The sequence below is a fragment of the Amblyomma mixtum genome, chromosome 7 (assembly GCF_055824585.1).
Source record: "Amblyomma mixtum isolate Tamu chromosome 7, ASM5582458v1, whole genome shotgun sequence".
Taxonomy (NCBI): domain Eukaryota; kingdom Metazoa; phylum Arthropoda; class Arachnida; order Ixodida; family Ixodidae; genus Amblyomma; species Amblyomma mixtum.
In genome coordinates, this window is record NC_143018.1 from 33,322,239 (window position 1) to 33,344,282 (window position 22,044).

The 22,044-nt window shown below is 48.9% G+C and overlaps 1 pseudogene; it reads left to right on the forward strand.

Annotated features, from left to right (window-relative positions):
- The first annotated feature begins 11,193 nt into the window (after nucleotides 1-11,193).
- LOC149335602 (solute carrier family 22 member 4-like) lies at nucleotides 11,194-12,965 on the forward strand (annotated as a pseudogene).
- Nucleotides 12,966-22,044: the final 9,079 nt, after the last annotated feature.

A 22,044-nucleotide genomic window follows, 5' to 3' on the forward strand; every position in this document is an offset into this window, starting at 1 on the left:
GCACGGCAGACGAAACCTGGTTTGCCTACCGCGCGAAAGTCGCTACTGACATCAGCGCCACCGCATCTTCGTGACGTCGGGGGGGTAAGGAAGTCTATACAAAGCAGGGGGGTGGCTAGTTCTTCTAGCACAATCTTCCCTTCGTCTTTCAACAGATCGGTTGTTACCTGATCCTCACCAGCTGCCTTTCCCCTTTGCATTGCTCCTAAAGTTTTCCTTAATTCCTCTTTTGTCACTGACGGGATGTCCCGCTTCAATCTGGGCAAAAAGATTGTAGATTTCATCAAGCACCGTGAATAATCATGCTTCACATGTGCAGCAGTTTACTGTCCCCAGAGCCGTTTTTCTCTGCTCTCAGTGTCTGCCAGTAGGTTCGGGGCATCAGTTTTTTAATTATTCGAGTCTTTGTTGTTTTAAGTTTCCTCTCATTCTGCTCGAGTATTAATGTATCGTATACTTGGCTTCTGTTCACTATCTCGATTGTTCTACAATCATATCAGAAGTGAAATACAACAGGCGGACGCGATTTTACGCAAAGCGTATAAAACCGCTCCCACTACCCCACAACACCTCAACTGAAAAGCTCTTAGCCTTGGGACTGCACAACACGTTCGAGGAATTACGGGAAGCTCAGCATGTTGCCCAAATGCGCAGACTACAGCAGACCCCAAAAGGCAGAGTTAGTTCTTTTAAAGAAACTGGGCTACACCGAACAAATTCGAGAAATATTGAGAACTGAAACGATCCCCGATGAGTAGCGCAGCACGCTCAGGGTGGCACAAATACCAAGAAACATGGACCCTAACCTCCACAAAGACCGAAGAGAGGCAAGGGCCGACCGCTTACAGAAAACACACGCATCCCAGAATACAACAGTGTATGTGGACGCTGCCACATATGCCATGACAAGGGGACAAGGCACCAACAACGCAGTGGACACTGTAGTCAACTCGGAATTACACGAGATTACCAGCGTCTCACTGCAAGACTGCACGATAGCTGAGGCTGAAGAAGCGGCTGTCGCTCTAGCGGCAGCGGAGGGCTATCGGACTGGGCAGTCACTGACAATTCTTACTGATTCACAAGCAGCCTGCCGCAACTACCTTTGCGGCAGAGTCGGTCACAGAGCGCTCCGCATACTCCGCTCTGTAGACTGCAAAACGCAACAAACACATGCAAAACCACACAAGCCGATCAAACATAAGATCGTCTGGGTGCCGAAGCACACGGGGGTGGCAGGAAACCAAGAGGCGGACAGGATAGCTCGAGCATGTACTAACTACCGAGCATCCAACGTCAACGACCTTGAGGAATCCCTGGCAGTACCTCAGGAATACTCGGCCATACTCAACAACTACAAAGGCAGCAGGATGCGGTACCCACCACCGCACAAATCTTTAAACAAAGAAGAGGCTGTCACATGGAGACAACTTCAAACGGGGTCATAAACAAATCTAAACACACTAAGTAAAATTCACCCCACACTTTACGCACACAATTGCCCGTGGTGCCATGAAAAACCTACACTGTATCACATCACATGGGCATGTCAAAAGGTTGACATCGTCTCAGTTACACAACGCCCAAGTGTGGAGCATTGGGAAGGTCTGCTCTCCAGCGACTGCCGCGATGACCAGATCGGTTTGATACGGCGAGCTCAGCTGACGGCAGCATCCAGCGGAGCCCTGGAATAGGGGCAACCGACCGTTGCGGATGGACTCATCTGACCGCATAAAAGAACACTTGTGCTAGAGCCAAATAAAGTTCTCCTATCCTATCCTATCTGCTACCGTTGTGTTTACACGTGGTTGTGCCTAGCGCCTGTCACACAGTGCAAACACTGTTGCTGAGACTGCCAAATGGCGATCGACAGTGTTGAATACACAACACTGACGAGTGTTCACTGCAGGGATATGGATTTTAATGGTCTGCGGGTCGTGCGCGAGCACTCCGAACAATGCCACTGTCTACATCTACGTTTGCATCATTTTTAGGCATATATCGGAATGTATAGTCGGATACAGGTTAAAAAAACAGCAGTTGCTAACACTGGGCTGCGGTCTGCGGCATCTTGTATTACTCCGCTGGCCAATCGCGACTGTAAACGAAATCAGCTTTTTAATGTTTGACTGTACCATACAATCCACGTCTCAAAGTTCTAGAGCTCATATTTTTTTTCTTGTGATAAGCTTCCTGTTTAGGTAACAAGAAACGTTTAAGTAGCGGACTACTTTTTTGTCGTGGAGGAATTCTGTGCGCGGAGGCTGAAAGTGGGCGGAGCTTCACTGCAAACTTTAGTTGTATCCGACTATAGTACTCCTCTTTCTTTTATTTTACACAAGCGTGGACAGCCTACCATGCTCTCAATGATACGCCAGACACGAGAAGTTTCTAAGCATTGCAAATATAAATCTACAAAAGAAGCTGCATGGGACCCGCCAAGATACTGTAGGCCCCGCAAACGATTCGGTACCCTGGTGAAACAAAACGGCTCTACGACTCGTGCCGCTTTATTACCCGACACTCAGTCAGTTTGCAAGCAAGCAGCCTTTTCACATCGACGTGCAAATCTCAGCCTTTTTGGGGCTCGGGCTTTGGTGCCTCAGGCTTCGGTGGCTCGGCCTTGGGCTCATCCTTGGCCTCCGCTTTCGGCTCCTGCTTGCCCTCGCCGGCAGCTGCCTCTTGGTCCGGTTTATCCCCCTTGTTCGCAGCTGCCTCCTTGGCGTCCTCGATGGCCTTGAGCTTGAGCTCGAGCTCGCGCTGGGGCCTCTCGCTCTCGTTCAGCCTCTCGGCGTCCTCGGCCTTCATGTAGCCCTTCTCGACCATGAAGAGCCGGTAGCGTCGCCGGTCTTCGTAGCCCTAGGGGCCCCAGTCTTCGCGGGGGCTGATCGCCTTCCAGAAGTCCTGCGACAGAACGCCGCGTCAGAAACCATAACTACGAATGTAGCGATACGCAGAGCAACGAAATCAATCTCGCAGGATCATTAAAGGATTAGCCTCCAGTCATATGTCCCCAATGCCTCAAGAGACGGAGGCAACACCCGAGATTCTCAACTGTCATTTTCGATCCATCTTTTTGAAATTCTTCCCCTGCCCACCAGGAACGAAAATACCGAAGTCCGGCCTCCTCATCATGCTTATTATATCGCGTGATTTTCATCAACTAAGCCATCTCAAGAAAAAAAAATTACTTACCTTCGTAATACAATAACTCTCCTTAACAGGCGTTCCAATGGCTTCGGCTCTAACGGCACAAATAATTTTGCGCTTGTATTTGCTTATTTTCTGCTATACAAAATTCCTTTATTATTTGTTATTTTTCTACTTCATATTGCATTAAGCACAGGGACACCTTTCTTCCCGATTGTTTTTCTTAGTCCCACGGTAGTATTAGTTACATTTCTCATATGTACACACGCAGTCGCCGGACCGCTTATCCATTGATTGGGGAAGCTCCATTACTCTATCACGAGGTTCATGGCGTACAACCGAGTTAAATTGGAGTCGAGTCAGAGAGGATCGAAATTCGAGGAGCTGTGCTCATATTGCACACACATCTCTGCTTTGAAGAACAGATCTTCTCTCCTCGCTGTTGGCCAAACGCACAGTTCCCAAGTTGCACTCAGCATTAGCTGCAAACATAGAAGGGTCCATATGCTCTTCATCGGAGCCTACTAACTCGTGGAACCTTCAGTCGACTCCCGAGGAGCATACGGACCTCTGTAGGGTTAGCAGGTCTTTAATATAACGCTTTAATACCGCTCTAACTGCCGGTCGTCTTTCGTGTGCAATGATCTCTGTGCTTTGTGACGAAAAGAGGATCGCGCGCACACATACACAGCACCCACTGCTACGCTCTTCACTGCAGGACATAGTAGCCCCTCCTCACCCATTTCGCAGCCCACAGCTCCTTGAGGGCAACCGCGGGGATGATGGCCAGTCCGACGCCAGCCACGATAATGCCCATGTACTGAGCTCACCGCGGGAACTCGTAGAGCACGCCGTGCCGTTTCAGCGTCAACCACTCGAAGTTCGTCATCGATGTCACGGCGAGCACCTGCGGGGAGTATGGGCGAGATGACTATAGTGCCGCCACTGCCCAAGAGATTTCACATTGGAATGATAAGCCCCCCCCCCCTCCCTCCCCCCGTTTGAAAATTGGGAGAAGAAACAGCGATAGGGACCTCACGCTCGCGTCTTACGGGGCCATCTATCTCTCAATCTAACGAACTGCACTCCCTAATTTATCGCCCGATTGTTATTTCGCTGCAGCACAGAAAAATATCAGATGCCGATTTAGTTAGTTAGTTAGTTAGTAATACCTTGCATTGCCCAGTAAAGGGGGCAAAAATAATGACAGACGATTACGATAGTCGGCAGTGCGAAAGGGCGCGGTAAGTGGAGGGGAGAGAATGCAGGGCGCGTAGTGAGCACATGTACACGATGTGCCACATGCTAATGTATACTCTGCCGCATCACTCGCATTGATTATCTGTCATATTTTTTTTTTGTGACGATGGGACTGAATGACGATGGACTAGCTGTGATGCCGTTGTCCTGCGTCGTTCTCTTCTTGTGTTTCCATCTTTTTTGGCTGGTTTTCTCCCTTGACATAGCTATGATTGTCCATGGAGTATCTGAATTGACCTTTGTGACGGCGCTTCAATTCGCGCCCTGCACACTGTCTATTGTAAGAGTGATCCGATAAGGAGAAAATATCCAGAACGTTTCGATTAGCCACGAGTTCATGACCCTCTTGACCTTCGTGGACTTTGAGTTTGGCCTCTATTATGATAAGCCGAGTGCATAACACAGGTGCACCATACACACCCGAGAGGATGGCAAGAATTTTTATGCGTAGCATATTGGTGGTGGTGGTAGTGGTTTATTTAAAAAATAAAAAAGTGAAGCAAAAGAGTGTTGTCGGCCGCGGCAATAGCTATCTAATATCTTAAGCACCCAAGCTGCAGCCGGCGGACATGAAAGGGAAAGGGAGAGGATAGTGAGGAGAAGTATAGACGGGAGCGACAGCAAGAAAGGATAGGGGAGAGCTTTGTACACTATTTACAAAATACAAAAGCAATCAAGTTCGCGCCGCTCGCGCGCTAATGTCCAGATGACGTCACGGCACGTGACGTCCCCAAACCACTTTACAAAAATAATAAAAAAGAAAAGAAAAAGAAAAAAAAAGAACGGCTGAGCATGGTGGCGGTTGTCACCGCCCCGTTTCAAAGGGGGCGCTCCTATCCATCCATCCATACGTCACGGAGGAAAAGCTGCTGAGAAAATCGAGTGCCGCCAAGCAATAGCTCGCGCAAAAAGACCGCGCACGAATATTGCGTGGTACGCACGAAAGGGCACGTCGCTTTCTGACCGTCGTCACAGACTGCACCATCGGGCTTCAACGCATATTGGCTCATTGGGCCAAGTGGCACATGTAATTAACCATTTAAAGCACTTACAGAGGTCAGTGACCCCGATACATGCATGCGTGAGATTCTGAGGACCTCGTTACACATGCATGACTTATTTCTCAAGGTCCCTTCACTTTGATGTTGGCATTCCAGCGTGTTTCGTAAGCTCGCGTTCGAAAGCCTATTCGAAAAAAAAAAAAAAGATATCCAATGTATTGCAGTGAAATGAGATAACGCACGACTCATTCCCCTTTAATTCCTGACTTAATCATAGCCCGCACTTAAACAAGCACGGTGTTTTTGGAGCTAGCCACGTTGACATCTGCGGGCCCAGGCACGATTGCCAGTAAGGATCGATTGCCAGTAAGAGCCGTCAAATGGCGAGCCCCACACGCACGCGACTTTGGTGTGAACGTAGCGCACGAAGGCCATAGTAGCGAAAACACAATAGCACACTGTGCAACCTACACTGAAAACATTAAACTGCAAATGTTTTTCGGGGCCACTTTAAATATTGACCACCTAGCTGCTTCGACGTTTTCGTCCACATAAAGATTGACATTGAGTGGCTTTTATGTAGAAAATTAGGAGTTGCCAGGGGGAACGGCACTGGGTGCAGTGGCTCTGCAGCTGGAGCTGGAAAGCAGCCAGGAAAGCACTCTCCCAGCTGGAAGCAAGAGGTGTTCCAGCTAAACACAATTTCCATTTGCACAATCCAGCCCAAAATTGACTTTTTTTAATCTGGGTCTTCATCACATCAAAAACTTGATGAAAATATTTACATGTTCATTAAATAAGTGCTTAGCATTCACTTTTTAAATGTGTGTTAACCCTCTTTAGTGTACAATTCATGAAGGAGTAAAATCATTACGTGTCCATTATGCGAGCTAATGCACCCACATTCAACAGCCAATATGAAAAATGAGCGCTGTTTAAATTGGAGGCATTAGTATTTAATGCTTGCTTTTTAAAAAATGGGCTTTCCATTCATTTTCTGCAGCTGCTCTGAGTAAGACCAACACGAAGCTGCAGGGTCAGCAGGCAGATTTTTATCCACCGAATGTCCTCTACTTTAAAGGGACTGAACCAATTTTTTTTTTTTGCGCAACAGAAAGCTTGTTGTCTAAAGTGCTGGATGCCATGAAGTCCTTATTGGAAGCTTCATAGATTTTTACCGGAAATTTTTATATCAGTGCATGCGCCCGCTTTTATGTATCCCAATTCTGGAAACTATGATGGGCGGAGCGCGGTGGCCATATCACGGCATTAAAAGTATAGACTAATAATAGTAAAAGTGCTATACTAAAAACATAGCCTCATCCGTCATACAGTGATTAGCAATTTTTAGTAAGAGTAGCGTTCATTTTAGTTTCCGCATGCCTCGTCGCCGAAAGCTTTAGTGCACTGTCGCTGCTGCATCCAAGAAATGTGAAACACTGTGGCACCATCTAGTGACGTGTAAAAGCACATGGGCGATGATGAACGAGAGCTTTCGCTTTCATCGGAGGGTGCACTGTATAGAGTCTAAATTACAATTAAACATAGCGAACACTCCTCAAATAAAAAAAAAACAAGGTGTGCTTGAAGCAGATCGTGATGTTTTACCGATATGTGGCCACGAGGTGGGATACACCGATATTGGCGAGTTTCATTGCAAGATGGCTTTATGAAAAATTTTCATTGCCAAATTAAAATTATGGAACTTTATTGTTTCTTCTACATTGCAGTGCTCAGCTCTTACAAAATTTAGCGCGATCTTTTCATTCCCGCCACAACCTCATGACAAGTTTTGGTCAGTGGTCTGTTATTTTAATATATTTTAAGGGACCATGAGATGATATTTACTTAGGTTAGGAAATGCCTACGAGTGATCGCTATCCCATAGTCTCCGCACCGCAAAAGTTAAGCTGTAGTCGAATGCAGCGCAAGTATGCAGTGAAGCTCCGCCCGCATTTACGACTGCCACACAGAATTCCTCCACAAAAAAAGTAGTCCATTGTCAAAACTTTTCTTGTAGCCTAAACAAGATACTAATCACAAGAGGAAATTGTAAGCCCTGTAATATTGATACCTGACTTGTTTAATAATGTCAGGCATCAAAAGATGATTTGATTTAGTGTTATGATTGGCCAGCGGAGTAATACCGAACGGCGCGCACCGTGGCCCACTGTTGCCAACTGCTGATTTTTTTTTTAAGTTATGCCCTACTGTAGCCTCAGTAACACCGAAGAAATTGGTGGTTAAAAAAAGTGGTAGGGTTATAACGTAGTTAAACAGAGTAGACGTGCGAAAGCACGTGTTCATTCTTCGCCTCTTTTTTTTTTCTCCTGGCATCTGCATGTGCACGCAACCGTGTTTATCGCGCTCATCATCATCGCACCCTTTGTCAGTGGCAGCTGGCGACGCCCTCCTCCTGTTGGCTACAGCTGGCGCAACGCTTCCTCCTACACGCCGAGAATAAAGAAAACTTGTCGAGACTCCGTCCTGCCGAGCCTCATGCCGCCCGCGTCGATTGGGCGCGCCTAATGAAAAGGCTCGCCCAGTCAAAACAAAAAAACGACACGTTAATTAAGAAACTGAGAAACACTGTCAACGAAATCACCTTCCTCATCAGACGCATCGCGAATAGGCGAGGAGGAGTTAAAGAAGCCGAGACCAGGAAACTAATACAAGCCTTCGTTCTTAGCAGAGTCAACTACACTACACCATACGTCACCCTCACAGTGAGAGAAAGAGACGACCTGGATTCTCTAATTAGACAGTCCTAGAAAATTGCGCTCAACCTCCCTCGTCATACTCCAAATGAAAAACTATTAGTTAGGATTTCAACACCTTAGCGGAAATGTTAGAAGCACACCTCACCGCACAATATGAAAGACTATCAGGCACTGAAACGGGACGTTTCATCCTAAAGAAAGCAGGAATACAATATGAAGGAATCCGTACACACACCTTGCCAATTCCAAGACACGTGCACGAACACTTAACAGTCCCTCTTCTGCCCAAAAACATGCATCCACACTATGATACGGACAGAAGAAAGGCTAGGGCACAAAAACTTCACGAAAGATTTTCAGTTCAGAAAGACACGGCGCACGTGGACGTGGCGGAACATTCGAACAGAAACGCCTTTTCTCTAGCAGTTGTCGATCATCGAGGTTCTCCCCTTGCATCGGCGACAATAGATAAAACAAAATTTCCGGAGGAGGCCGAAGAAGCTGCCATAGCTTTAGCCATTACCTCCACCACTGCCAAATACATCATAAGTTACTCCAAAACAGCAATTCGAAATTTTGCAAAAGGAAGGGCCCACTCAGCAGTCATAAAAGTCTCACAAAAAATCTCCAATACCCGCCAGATTACATTGATCTGGGTCCCCGCCCATTCGGACCATCCAGGAAACGAGGCGGCGCACCAATTTGCCCGAGGATTCGTGGTTAACCGGGAGGTGCACTACCCCGCACTCAGGTCGGCCAAGGAGCGAATGACAACCTACAAAGAAATTACTACCCACTTCAAGAAAGAAAGACAGATCTTCCCAGAACCACATAAATCTCTGAGTAAAACACAAGTCAGTTGGCGGCAGCTCCAAATAGACACTTTCTTTAATCCATACATGTACTCCATATGGTTCCCGGAGCAGTACAGCCCCGTCTGCTTTCTCTGTGGGCACCAAAAGGCAGACACACTGCACATCCTATACTCATGCACTCAAGACAAGCCATCGCACAGTCTACACTCTCTACCCAATCTCAGTGGGAGGCCGCGCTGCTCAGCTCGGACCCGGAGGTTCAACTTCGAGTCACAGAGCGAGCCGAAGAGGTCGCCGAACGACTAGAGTCACTGGAAAAAAAGAAATTTTTTCCAGTGACTCTACGAACGACATCGTCGGTCGGCCACCTGGCGTCCGGCCTAGAAGAGGAGCCCACCGCGGGGAGGGGAACATCACCCCAATCCGCGCCTAAGACCTCTTCTTTAATAAAGTTTACCTCCTCCTCCTTCACGTCATCACGTAAATGCTACTTGTCAACGATGCTGACGTCGGCAGATCCCATCGCTAAAGGCATGGTCACAGTACACGCTGATCTCAGTCGGCGCTCTGTTTCTCTCTGTTTCTGCGCTGTCTTTACACTTATCAGACCACACTGATAATCGCCCGATTTCAATCGGCCGACGGCTGGTGGCAGCGGATTTCCTGTTGTGCGGTCGCCATGGCCAGAAACAAGTTATAATAAGGACATCGCTAACTCAACGCGGCGGCAATGAAGCCGCCTATGTGCTGGATAGGTGATTACTTCAGCCTCCATAGTTGCATATCGAGCGACGTCGACTAGGCAATGTGTGTAGGCTGCAGGGGGGGATAAAGGCGCGAGGGAAGCTAGGGTAAGGACAGGGCTCGCTCGAACGTCAGCCTTGTCGCCTTTATCTCTGCCGCGGCGGGGAAACCTTTGAGCGATAGCTTCAGACGCCACGGGCACACCAGGTCCTGTGGAAGCACACTCTTCGCGCCGGCAACTGGGGGCCGGGCTGAAACATGCTGCGTGCGCTGTTCTGATAGCCTCAGATTGTACTGGCATCCACATGGGCTGCAAACGACTTGTGAGATTGCGTGTAGCAGTTGCATGCAGTCCACCACTGACCGTGAATCCAGTTGTTTGCCATTTCGTATTGACTTCTAGAATGTTTTTCTCCATAACATTTTATTCCTACGTTGGTGTTTCTTCACGGGGAGTGAAGCCTTCTCGCATTCAGTGCGCAAATGAATCGTGCACTTACTGGGAGGGTTCAGTTGCAGAAGTGCTTTGCTCCCCGGAATTGTGACAGGTAAGCAGTGTTCAAGGCAGCGCACTGATAAAATCTGAAATGGTTTCCTGTGCAGAGAACACCACAGCGAGTTCTAGTATATAAACTTGCTATACAAGATGCAGAAACAAATGAAGAGCGAGAAATGCGAACAGCGAAAAAGAAGAAGCGAATGATGAAGTCGCCGGAGGAACGTGCAGTCGAGAGTACTGTAGAAGTGGCTGCAGAGGCCGCTGAACAGGGGGAAAGGCAACCCCAATCGCAAGGAGCAGCCGAGGTGGCATATTATGGCAAAAGGAAAACGGAGGAACGGCATTAAGAACTTTTGGATGCAACTTGGATTTTCAAGCATATAAAAGTCCATAAATGGAAACAAATCTGAACAAGAACAAGCGAATTAGCGCTCCTAAGTCTCATTAGTTAAACCAGAAAAATGGAGGGGAATTATTTTTGAAGCTGAGTTGCCACTCCACCGGTTCTCATGATGCCAATGTGGCATCACAGGAGATAACGCCCTGAAAATCTCTAAGCGCCGTTTTAAGCAAAGTGGTTTTTTGGGCGTGTTGGTCAGACATGTCTCGTTGTGCGCTTCAAATTTATATCAAGCGATTTTAAACGTTTACCGCGTATTTTAAGGAGCATTTGTGGCTGTGTTCTGAGTTGTATTCGACTGTAGGTAGCTATGAAAAGCTTATAGACAAGGAGACAGGGGAGCCCACGGTTTCAAAGCTGTCAGTGCACATTCTCATCAGATAAAAAAGAGAACGATGAACCGCCCGTGTCTTGGACACGGGCATCCGGCTATGCACCCTGCCCAATCCCCGGCCGTGGGTATGTGCATCATCATCATCATCACCTGCACGCCCACGCGCGGGCTGCCATCTAGAGAAGACGAAGAAAGGATGTTCTACGATCAGAGGTGCACAGCAAGGAGGGCTATTGCTTTCGAGACAGGCAGCGAACCATCGAGAGAATCATGGCGAAACGAAAGCGCTCCCGCAGCATGGTGTCAGCATTGCTGCCGAGCCTGTTCCATCCGGTGACCGAGCCTATTTCGGACAGTGAGATGGAGACGTTCTTCCAGACCATGGTCGTGTTCGGTTTCGGACGCCTCCACAGAAGCTAGTGCTGCTCTGCGCGGAGATCACCACGTTCGTCGCCTACACGTGCAGCTTCGCCGTCACCATCGATCTGGAGCCCGTGGACCACTGGTGCCGCCCCAGCGCCGAGTACTCCAACACGAGCGCGTAGGCCTGGAAGAACCTGTCCGTGCCACGGTCGCCAGGCTCCGCAGCAAGGTTCAACAGCTGCCACCGCTACGAGACGCCGCTCGCAGCGACAGTGAGAGAAAGTGGCCCGGATGCCGAGGGGGACGCTCGGGTCGTGGTCGCTTGCGACGCCTGGGACTACGACACGCACATGACAGGCCGCACAGTGGTGGTCCACTGGAACTTGGTCTGTGACCGTACCTGGTACCAGCAACTCCTCAGCGGGGCCTTCATGTGCGCAGGCGCACTGTCGGTGCCATGCGCCGGGCTCGCGTCCAACCGCTGGGGTCGCAGGCCCATCATGTGGGCCTCACTGGGCGCTCTCCTGTTCCCCGGAGTGGCCGCGCCACTGGCGCCCACGGCGGCCGTGTTTGTAGCGCTGCGCTTCGTGTCTTCGGCGGCCGTGAGCGCGCTCGAGGTCGTGGCCTTCGTGCTCCTGTTCGAATCAACGCCACCGGGACCACGGGAGGCCTTCTGCGCGCTCGCCGTCTGCTGGCCCACTGTGCTCGCGCCGGTGTACGTGGGCTTCATCGCGTACCTGGCGCTCGACTGGAGCATCTGCCACGCGGGGCTGGTGGCCCCGGCGCTGTCGCTCATCCTGACGGTGTACTTCACCGAGGAGTCGCCCCACTGGCTCATCGTCAACAAGCGCTTCCACGAAGCCCGGCGAGTTGCCCCCTGGGCCGCCCGCATCAACAACGAAGAGCCCGAGGTCGTCATCGAACGCCTAGAGCTGGTCAAGGAGATGCTGGCTGCCCGCGCCGGTAGAGCAGGAACTGCTAACCGCGACCAGCAGGAAGAACGGCATCCGGCAGTTTACCAACCGCGGCTGCGCTACATGTCGCGGACCGTCTTGGCCCACTGCTTCGTCATCTTCAGCTGCTGGTTCACATTGTTCGTCAACTACTACTACCGGAACCTTGACCTGCCGTACTTCTCGGCCGTCAAGTGGGTGATCATCGCTGGTAACGTGCCGGCCATGACCATAGCCTACTTCATCATCAGGCATCATGGCCGACGGGAGCCCCTGGTAGTCTTTCTGCTGGCGGTCTCCCTGCTACTGCTCTTCCAGGCGGCCTTGCACTTATTGGGCCTCAAATTTTCGGCTCAGTTGGGCCTCATGTGGCGGGAGATGCTGTTAAACATCGCCTACGTCCTGCTCTGCGTCCACACTGTGGCGCTGTTCCCCACCCGGGTCCGGAGCGTGGCTTTCTCCGGGGCGTACACATTCGGCAGGCCGGGCGCCATGGCGTCGGAGGCGTTCAAGGTCGTCGAGCGCGTCCTTCCCAGCGACCTCTCCGCGCTCCCAGTGGGGGTGGCAGCCGTCCATATGATGGTCTTCTCGCTGCTGCTGATGACCCTTTCCGAGAAGGCGCTGCTGAACGAGGTAACGGGGGCCGACAGTTGCAGCGGCGTCGCGACGCCACAACGTCGCAAGCGGAAGACCACGACCTGTTCTATGTTCCCACTGCGGAAATGACTGGGCCCTTGCATGTGAACTACCGCTATGCCGAGCACGAGCGGCAGAATATTCACCGGAGGGCGTCATATGCGACGCTTGGAAACTTGTTTTGTCTTTGAAGTATATTATTGTTTTCCGCCGCGCCTTGACGACAATGCGCAAAACTTTGCCGTAGTTTATCGCGTCTCTCGCGTACATAAACAGTGCTTGCTTTTTCGTCCACGCAGTGGCTGCGTTTCGTCACTAGCAAATAGATTCGCTTCACGCTACTCAAATGCCTGCGTGCCGTTTCTTTTAGAGCGCAGCTCTTTGGCGCCCGTTTCTGCGCTTCGCGGCGTCGCCGTCGCTGTAACCAGCAGCTGCGAAATCAATGGAGCGGGAGCTTGGAAAGCAGAGGGCAAAATCGGTAAATTGATTGTTGAGGAAAAGAAATAGCGCACTGTCTGTCTCACACATCTCGGTGGACCCCTGAACCAGAGGGAAGGCGCATAACTACCGTCTTGGAACAGTGCACGCCTTAATCGTGCTTTAAGCTACGTGGCGGTAGTGACAGATGTGCGCTGCTTGCGTTGGCATTGACAACGTTGTGCCAGAAACGCGGCGCTCAAGCCATAGGCCTTCGGCGTTCGTTGTGTTCATTGGCGTTGATCACATGGGCAGAATCTCGACTGTGGCGCAATAGAATCTAAAATTGACCAGGCAGCCTTAGAAATAAATTGAAATAATGGTTGCCGGGGTTGGGGAATGCGTGAAACGAGGCGGCCCACAACATGGCTCGAGCTTTCGTCATCCGAGTCGATGCGTCGACCGTATCCATGAAGGAGGGGCTGGCATCTTTCCAAAATATCACAAGCCATTACAAATTGCAAAGGCACAAATTTCCAGCACTTGACAAAACGTTGTATGAGGCAAAAGAGACCGCCCGGAGGAGACTCCAAACGAAGTCCTTTCTTAGTCCCTATCTGTTGGCAAAAATATACCCGGATGTCTTCAACTCCGAGCGCAGGTTCTGTGCCGAAACAGCCGTATATGATCACACACTATTGTGATGCAAAGAACCACCACCACCGGAGGATCTAGTACAAATTACTTCTCATGAGAAATGGGAGGCCGTTCTGGTCAGCTCGGACATGGGCGTTCAAGCCTTGGGCACCGAGTGGGCCGCTAAGGTCGCCGCTAGCCATTTATTATTAAGCATGAAATGCTTTTAGCTCCCGTTGTCGGCAGTGTGGTGACGTCACGCCGAGACCGAGAGCCATCATCCGGGCGCTGAAATCCATTCATCCGGGCACTGAAATCCACTCATCCGGGCACTGAATTCCAGTCATCCGGGCTCTAAAACGAGAACATCCGGGCACCGTACGAGACTTAACGAGATTTAACGAGACTCTCTAAGCCCTCCTACGCGACCGGCATGCAAGCGCCGGTTGGTCTCCAAACGAGACAAAAAATAACTGCTGCCAGTGCCTTCTCAATGTTTATCAAGATATCAGTGGAGCTGTGGGTTTGATAATGCACGGAATTATAATTTCCGATTTCTAATAACGCGTGCAGAAAGCACATAAATGCCATGTTACACTTGGTTGTCATACGTGATCCGGGGGAGAAGCGCTGCGTTCAAAGGGCAAGGCATCGCGCCGAACGGGTGGTGGCGTTCCTCCCTTCCTTTACGGTGTGGTTCGGGTGTCCACCGAGATGGCAGAGAATTACTGCGTCATTTCCTTTCCTCAAAAAACCTTGCGTTCAAATGGCAAGGCATCGCGCTGAACGGGTGGTGGCGTTCCTCCCTTCCTTACGGTGCGGTTCAGGCCCGTAAACATTTCATGCTTACTCTACTCTCGTTTACGGGAGAGGCAGAGATTTTTATTTATTTATTACAGATACCCGCAGCGCCCAAGGGCATTATTGCAGGGGGGGGGGGGGGGGGGGGACACAATAACTTCTGCTCATTTGGCCGAAAGTACACATAATAACAGAAATACAATCACACAACTAATAGATGAGGAAAAACATGCACTGAAGGAAGACAACCACGCTCCAGAAATAAAATGACACTAATGAAATGAAAAAGACACGCGCAAGACAACTGCGCGCCACGTCACATATCAGATAAAAAAGCGCGGAATTGACCTTCGTGCAGCACTCAGTGACGCCGGCTGGTAGCCTGTTCCACTCATTGATCGTCCGTGGAAAGAACGAGGTTTTGTAAACATCTGTGCGACACTTAATCTCTCGGATCTTCCACTAATGATCAACTCGTCTAGAAAAAAAATGAGGTTGAAGCAGATACCGGTCTTTGTCAATGCTCAGCTTCCCAAAATAGATGCGATGCATGATTTGTAATCTCAAATGTTTCCTACGGTTAGCTAAAGATCCCCAGCCAAGGTGGTTTTTAAGAGACGTGACACTAGTTGAGAAGCTGTAATTATTGGACACAAATCTCGCAGCATTATTTTGGACGCGCTCGAGCATATCACATAAGTAAGCAAACTGGGGGTCCCATACAGGACAGGCATATTCAAGAATTGGTCGGATGTAAGTGAAATACAGGAGTTGTTTGACATTAGACGGTGCTTTATTGAAATTTCTTTTTAAGAAATTAAGCATTCTGCAGGCTTTGGATGTAGTGTACTCAACTTGCCTCGTCCATGTTAGGTTAGATGAAAAATAAACGCCGAGGTACTTGTATTCAAGTACTTTTTGCAAGGGAACATTATGTAGTGAGTAATTTGTTTGTAATGGGGAACGCTTTCGAGTGAAAGAGACAAATTGGCATTTTGTGGCATTCAAAGACATTTGCCATTTTGAGCACCAGGACTGGATGGAATCCAAGTTTCGCTGTGGTTTCAACGCATCAGAGGAATTTTCCACAACAGTGTAAACGACACAATCGTCAGCATAGAGCCGAACTTTGCAGGTAAGATCCAAAACAGTATCATTGATGTAAATCAGAAAAAGAAGGGGTCCAAGAACAGACCCCTGCGGTACAGGGGTCTGTTCTTGGACTTAGTTCCCCCAAGAAATGAACGGGTTCCGTCAAAACAGGTCTGCGACTGACAATATCATCGCCCTCGTCTCATCAATTGAGGAGTACCTTCATGCTGGGTACATCCCGACAGCCGTTTTCCTAGACATCAAGGCCGCCTTTGACTCTGTCTTTCACCATGCAATTCTCGCCGCCTTTGCCAGTCTTGGCCTTGGAGGAAAGCTATACAAATGGATTGGGCATTATTTGAAAGAACGGCAAATTTTTATGACCACTCCAAACGGTCCAACACTCTTTCACGCAGTGGAGAGGGGCGTACCACAGGGAGCGGTGCTCAGCCCTCTCCTGTTCAGTATTGCCCTTATACACATAAGAAGAAACCTTCCGCGAGGGGTCCGTATAACAATTTATGCTGATGATATCTGCATCTGGACCGCATCACGCTCGCGCTATATCACCCAGCAACGTCTACAGAGAGCGCTATTGCACATTTCGATGTAGCTGGCTTCCAGAGGTCTTCGTCTCTCGCCAGAAAAGAGTGTTGCAATGGCGTTTACAAGAAAAACGATGACTTGATATCCGCTGCTCCTAGGCGGACGATCGCTACCATATGTACGATCTCAGCGATTCCTGGGTGTTGTAATCGACTATAATCTGTCATGGACACCTCAGATCAAAAAACTTCGCGAGAGGATCACTGCAGCATCGCAAGTGTTTAGGTTCATGGCGGGAACAAGGTGGGGTAGAAACTGCCGATCATTGCTTCTGCTTGAAGAAGCCTACGTTGAAGGAACCTTGCGCTACTGTCTACCAGTGTTTCAAAGATTATCTACATCAAGCAATAAGTATCTCGTTGTCGCACGGAACAACTGCCTGCGAGTATGGCTTGGCCTCCCAAAGGGTTCCTCTGCATCAGGAAAAGTAGCGGAGGCAGGATGTCTCCCACTAGAGCTGATTGCCGCCCAGGAAACTATGCGTACCCATCTCCGCCATGTTCTTCAAGGGAAGAAGCACTTCCTGCACCGTGTCCACCTAACTCACAGCAACTCTAGCTTTGGCCAGGCAGTGCAGCTCCTGCCCATCCCTACTATTAATCAGCCACAGAAACTACTACCTCTGGCCTTTCCTCCATGGACACTCTCTCCTCTAAAGGTGAAGAAGTTTGTTCCAGGTGTGAATGCAAAGAGCCGCATGCCACAGGCAGCGCTTCTGCAAAGTACTCTCGCCTACTTAACGGAGGAATGCCGCCGCGGTGGCTCAGCGGTTATGGTGCTCGGCTGCTGACCCAAAAGACGCGGGTTCGATCCCGGCCGCGGCGGCTGTAATTTCTTTGGAGGAGAAATTCTAGAGGCCCGTGTACTGTGCGATGTCAGTGCACGTTAAAGAACCCCAGGTGGTCGAAATTTCCGGAGCCCTTCACTACGGCGTCTCTCATAGCCTTAGTCGCTTTGGGACGTTAAACCCCATAAACCAAACCAAACCTAACGGAGGAATATAGGCAGCACAGCCATATCTTCACCGATGGTTCAACTACTAAAGAAAGGTCTTCATGCGGCCTTTATGTGCCCTCAACAGGCCATACCGTTTCTTACCGGCTGCAGCGGAGGACATCCTCTACGACAGCTGAGCTTCACGGCATTAAGGAAGCTGTTTCTTACATCCTGCGCCGAACCGCCGGCCGTTGGGTTATCTTCACCGATTCGAAAGCATCTCGGCAGATCCTGGCCAACCTGCTGAAGAAAACGAATCACCAGCCAGTTTTCCTGGACATCGGGTATCTACATCATTTAGCTATTGCCGAAGGTCACTGCATAACATTTCAGTGGGTACCTGCTCACTGTGGCATTCAGGCTAATGAAAAAGCAGATGAAGCGGCCCGTAAGGGCCGTCAACATCGGAGATACATTAGAACTTTTTTCACGAAATCTGATGCATTCCAGATGGCTAAAAGTTTTGCTTCCGAAGAAACGTATCGGCTTTGGAGTTTGCCGACACATCAGTACCAATTTATTCACTCATTCGACCCACATCTTAGATCAAGACTCTCACCCAGAATTCCTCGACATCTGGAAACACTTTATCATCGACTTCGTCTGAATGCTGCATATACAAACGGCTTACGATACCGTTTTGGACAAATGAACATTCCGCACTGTGACAACTGTGCCGCGATAGAAACTGTGGAGCATATCTTGCTTGAGTGCCCTGCGTATGCTAACGAGCGTGCGTACTATGAATATTGCATGCAGAAGCTCTGCTCAGTGCCCCTAACAATGGACAAAGTTTTAGGTCTCTTAGCCTGCCTTAGGCAACAGCGACTTGCAATGAACTTTATATTCACACATTTAAAAGACATTGGACATCTCGATAAGCTTTATATTCACTTGCACGTTACCTTCATGCATTCTTCATGCAGTGAACTTCGTCAGCCCATTTTGACGGACTATGCACTCCATCATTCCATAGGTTACATCAATACTCGCCATTGCATCCTTAGTACCCATTTCATGGCCGCATTTTATCTTCGTTTTTTTTTACCTCTTCCACTCTGCTCTCCTTCTGTCTTTATCTCCCGAATTCCCCTCCCTACGCAGAGTAGCATGCCAGCGATTTTTAAACGCCGGCTAAATTCTCTGTGTTTCATTAAAGAGTCTCTCTCTCTCTCTACTTTAGCGTCTTTGTTCGTAGGTTGATAGTCAATTCCAAGCGTGGTTATAATACTCCTGCGAGTTCTGGAATTGGCTAATGTCGCCGTTTGAGCCATTAAATGGCTTTCAGTTGATTGTAGGTGGTATGGATTGCTACCCTCATTAGCCTCTCGATTGAGGCATTTAGTGGGAGTCCTAAGGCGGCTTTGTAGGCCTGCCGTATCATTCTATCCAACTTGTCCTCTTCTGCTTTCGTAAATTTCAAATAAGGGACAGCATAGAGTATCCTGCTTAGCGCACAGGCCTGCACCAGTCGACATAAATCTCTTTCCCTTACCACTTGTTTTCGATTATAGCTATGCGGCGGATTAATCGCGCCGTCGCTTCTACCGGGCATTTTAGTTTAGTGAGTGTGTCATTATTTTTTCCATTTGCTTATAAATACAACCCCAGTGTTGTCATGGTTAGTACCTCTCTGACGGATGTTTCATTGACAAGGACGTTTATTTGCGTTTATTTCAAAACAGGTGCTATTCTGTTCCCTCACCAGTGCATGGGAACAGAACAGCACCTGTTTTGAAAAGATTTACTTGAGCTACTGGGTTCGAAATGGCCGAATCTGCTTTCGGCCAGAGGAGGGTGGTACGGCTGGCTGCGTGGCTCACTCTACTGATTTCAGCAAATTGGTTCAAATGACTTGCTGGCATTTTCTCTATTCCTCATTATGGCTTTTTTACGCTCTTGCAAGCACATGCATGCAGTTTCACTGTTGTGCAGATAAATATCATAAGCAATGGGATGAGTTTGTTTCGCAAGTTGGTCTGATGCAGTTTACGTGCTTGTGTTGACGCCCTGGCAGCGCTACAACACGCTGCCCCGTTCCACTCCTAAAGGCGAAGCTTAATCGTACGCCATTCATTTTTTTTGTTATTGAAAAAAAAAGTCGGATCAATTATTTGTCGGCTGCCGCTTTGCAGTGCACAATTTGTATATGGATGCTTGGTGACCACAATGCTCCGCCACACAATTACATCGATGTTAAGGAATTATAATGGGAACATTTAATGAATCCTCGAAAAAAGTTCCCATCCAATAGCGAAAACCTTGCTGCCCTTAATAAATAAATAAAAATTATTTATTTGAAAAACTTACATAGTACACATACAAGCCTCCCCAACCCAACAATGGGCTTGTGGGGCAGTGCTCCGCAGAATGGAGCAAGCCAGAGAGCAAGTCATAGCAGTTCACCGCTTACCTAAAAACATTCTTACTAGAAGAGTTCAATGCTTCTCGCAACCCTGCAAATTCAATAAAACGGCCGGGAAAAAGTAAAATGCTTCCAACGAGGGTCTGAGGAATCGTGTCCCAGCCCCATGAATCAGTGAGGAGGCTGTACTTCTCTAAATTTTTCTCTAAAAATTTCTTCGCATTATCGATCACTCCATCACGTCTATTCTACACTTGCAAAACTTACCTCTTCCATGAGTTGCATGTTTGTGTCAGTTGCTGAGTTTCAGTACTGAAGTGCGGAGTCTCACGTACTTCTCATTCCTGAATATGGTGTCGAAATGGGCCATTTGCGGAAAAGTTTAGTTTCTGCGCGATTTTTGCGAAGGCGATTTTTGGTTGGAAAACATCAGCTGGCCGTGCATTCCGTCGCTGTAGTGCGGCGAATGATGTGAGCTCCTTAAATGCCAGCTCATTGCTTGGCCTACGGCTGCACGAATTACTTCATTCACCAAGGAAAAGCTCAGGTTCCCGCCCAGCTCGTCTCGAAACGGATGTTCCTGCTGTATTTCGCGCTTGCTGCCAAGTGCACGCAGCTCGGTCGTTCTAGAAGAGTTTTGCCATCGACGCACGTGCGTATATACCGAATATATACTAGTATGACCACTCACCATAAATGCAACAATGTCAAGCCATGCTATCTGAACAGTGGGAGCACGGCAGAGCGCAACCTCGCGTATATCCGGTCATTCTAACGCTCCTGCGGTCCGTCAGCACGCAAAAAGCAACGCTCTGCCGTATCAGCACGAGCCATTATTGAGATAGTACAACGGGTCACCATCATCATTTATTTGACCGTTAAAGGCCCCTGGGGGGGTATTACATAAGGGGGTTCGGTTACTAATCAGTTAAGTGTGTCCAGCAGCAAAATGCGCTGTACCAAGTTAGCAGCCCTATCAAGAAAGCGTACCAATGACGAGAAACCAACGACAAGGAAGGCTGTTACTAACGACGAACCATGCCGTTCTCACATAAACACCGGTATTCACACGCCACTCTCACGAAATCTAGTTCATCGTTGCTGCTTCAAGATTCATGAAGTTTCTGACGTAGCCTTCCTCCTTGAAGGACCAGCCGCGATGAGCCTGGCCAACAGCGGAGGTGGTGGAGTGGAGGTTTTGCCACACATTTGAGGCTACCACGCGAAAAATCTTCGCTTTCTAAAAACGCAGATGGGAGGTTCTCCTCCTCTGTCATCCTCTTTCGTTAGCAAACGCACGTTTCCGGAAAATAAACAACACTAAAACAACACAACAAGCGCACGAGAACTGCTGAACGCTGCCTTGCACACGTCTGCTCGGGAACAACTTTCCAACCAAAAGGTCCGGTGGAGCTTCCCTTTTTGCACTACAGGTGGCGCTCGCATTTCCGCTTTTGTTTTTTTTTTGGTCGGACTCTGATAACTGATGTTCTCCTGTTGTAAAGGGTGTGACCGCGACATCATCATCATCATGGTCAATTCAATGTTTTTTCACAAACACAAATTACTGAAAATGATCCACCATGTTTATTTCACTCTTACATGTGACCCACTACGGGGGCTCCTGAAATTGATAGCATGCACTTTTTTTATTATTACACATCACAAAAATTTAGATAACAATCGAATTTAATCTAGCCGTCCACAGTGCTCCCTCGTGCGCTGTCAAAAACCTCCCCCATTCAACATGTTCTTATAAGCACTGTGCATGCAATATGACATTATCCGTACAAAGTTCTCAGCCGCTCTCAGTTGACATGGACATCCAATTCGGCGGGCCTTCCAACGGAAAAAGTCGACGCAGTGTGGCGGGTTCGGGCGAGGTGCGTGACATAGTGGACGGGGTGCGCTGTCCTTGAATCCGTGCCATCCTGTAAAGGATTGCTGCCTGGTCTTGCGTGAGGCTGCTTACACGTTCGTACTTAGGCTTCCTGTACTTGTAGCACGGAGCCTGCAACAGAGAACGACGTCAGATATTCGTCCCATGCTAGAGCAATTTACAAACACATGCAGTCAGATACATGCGGGAATTTTAAGGTGAAAGCCTTTTATGGCGTATGAGTAGCGTGGACAGGATGTGGCACCCATTCACCATTCCATAGCCAATCTAGAATCTAATCCATAGCCATCCAACAAGCCAAACCATAATCCACAAACCAATCCATAATTGAAAAAAGTACGAACTGTCAGTGAAGA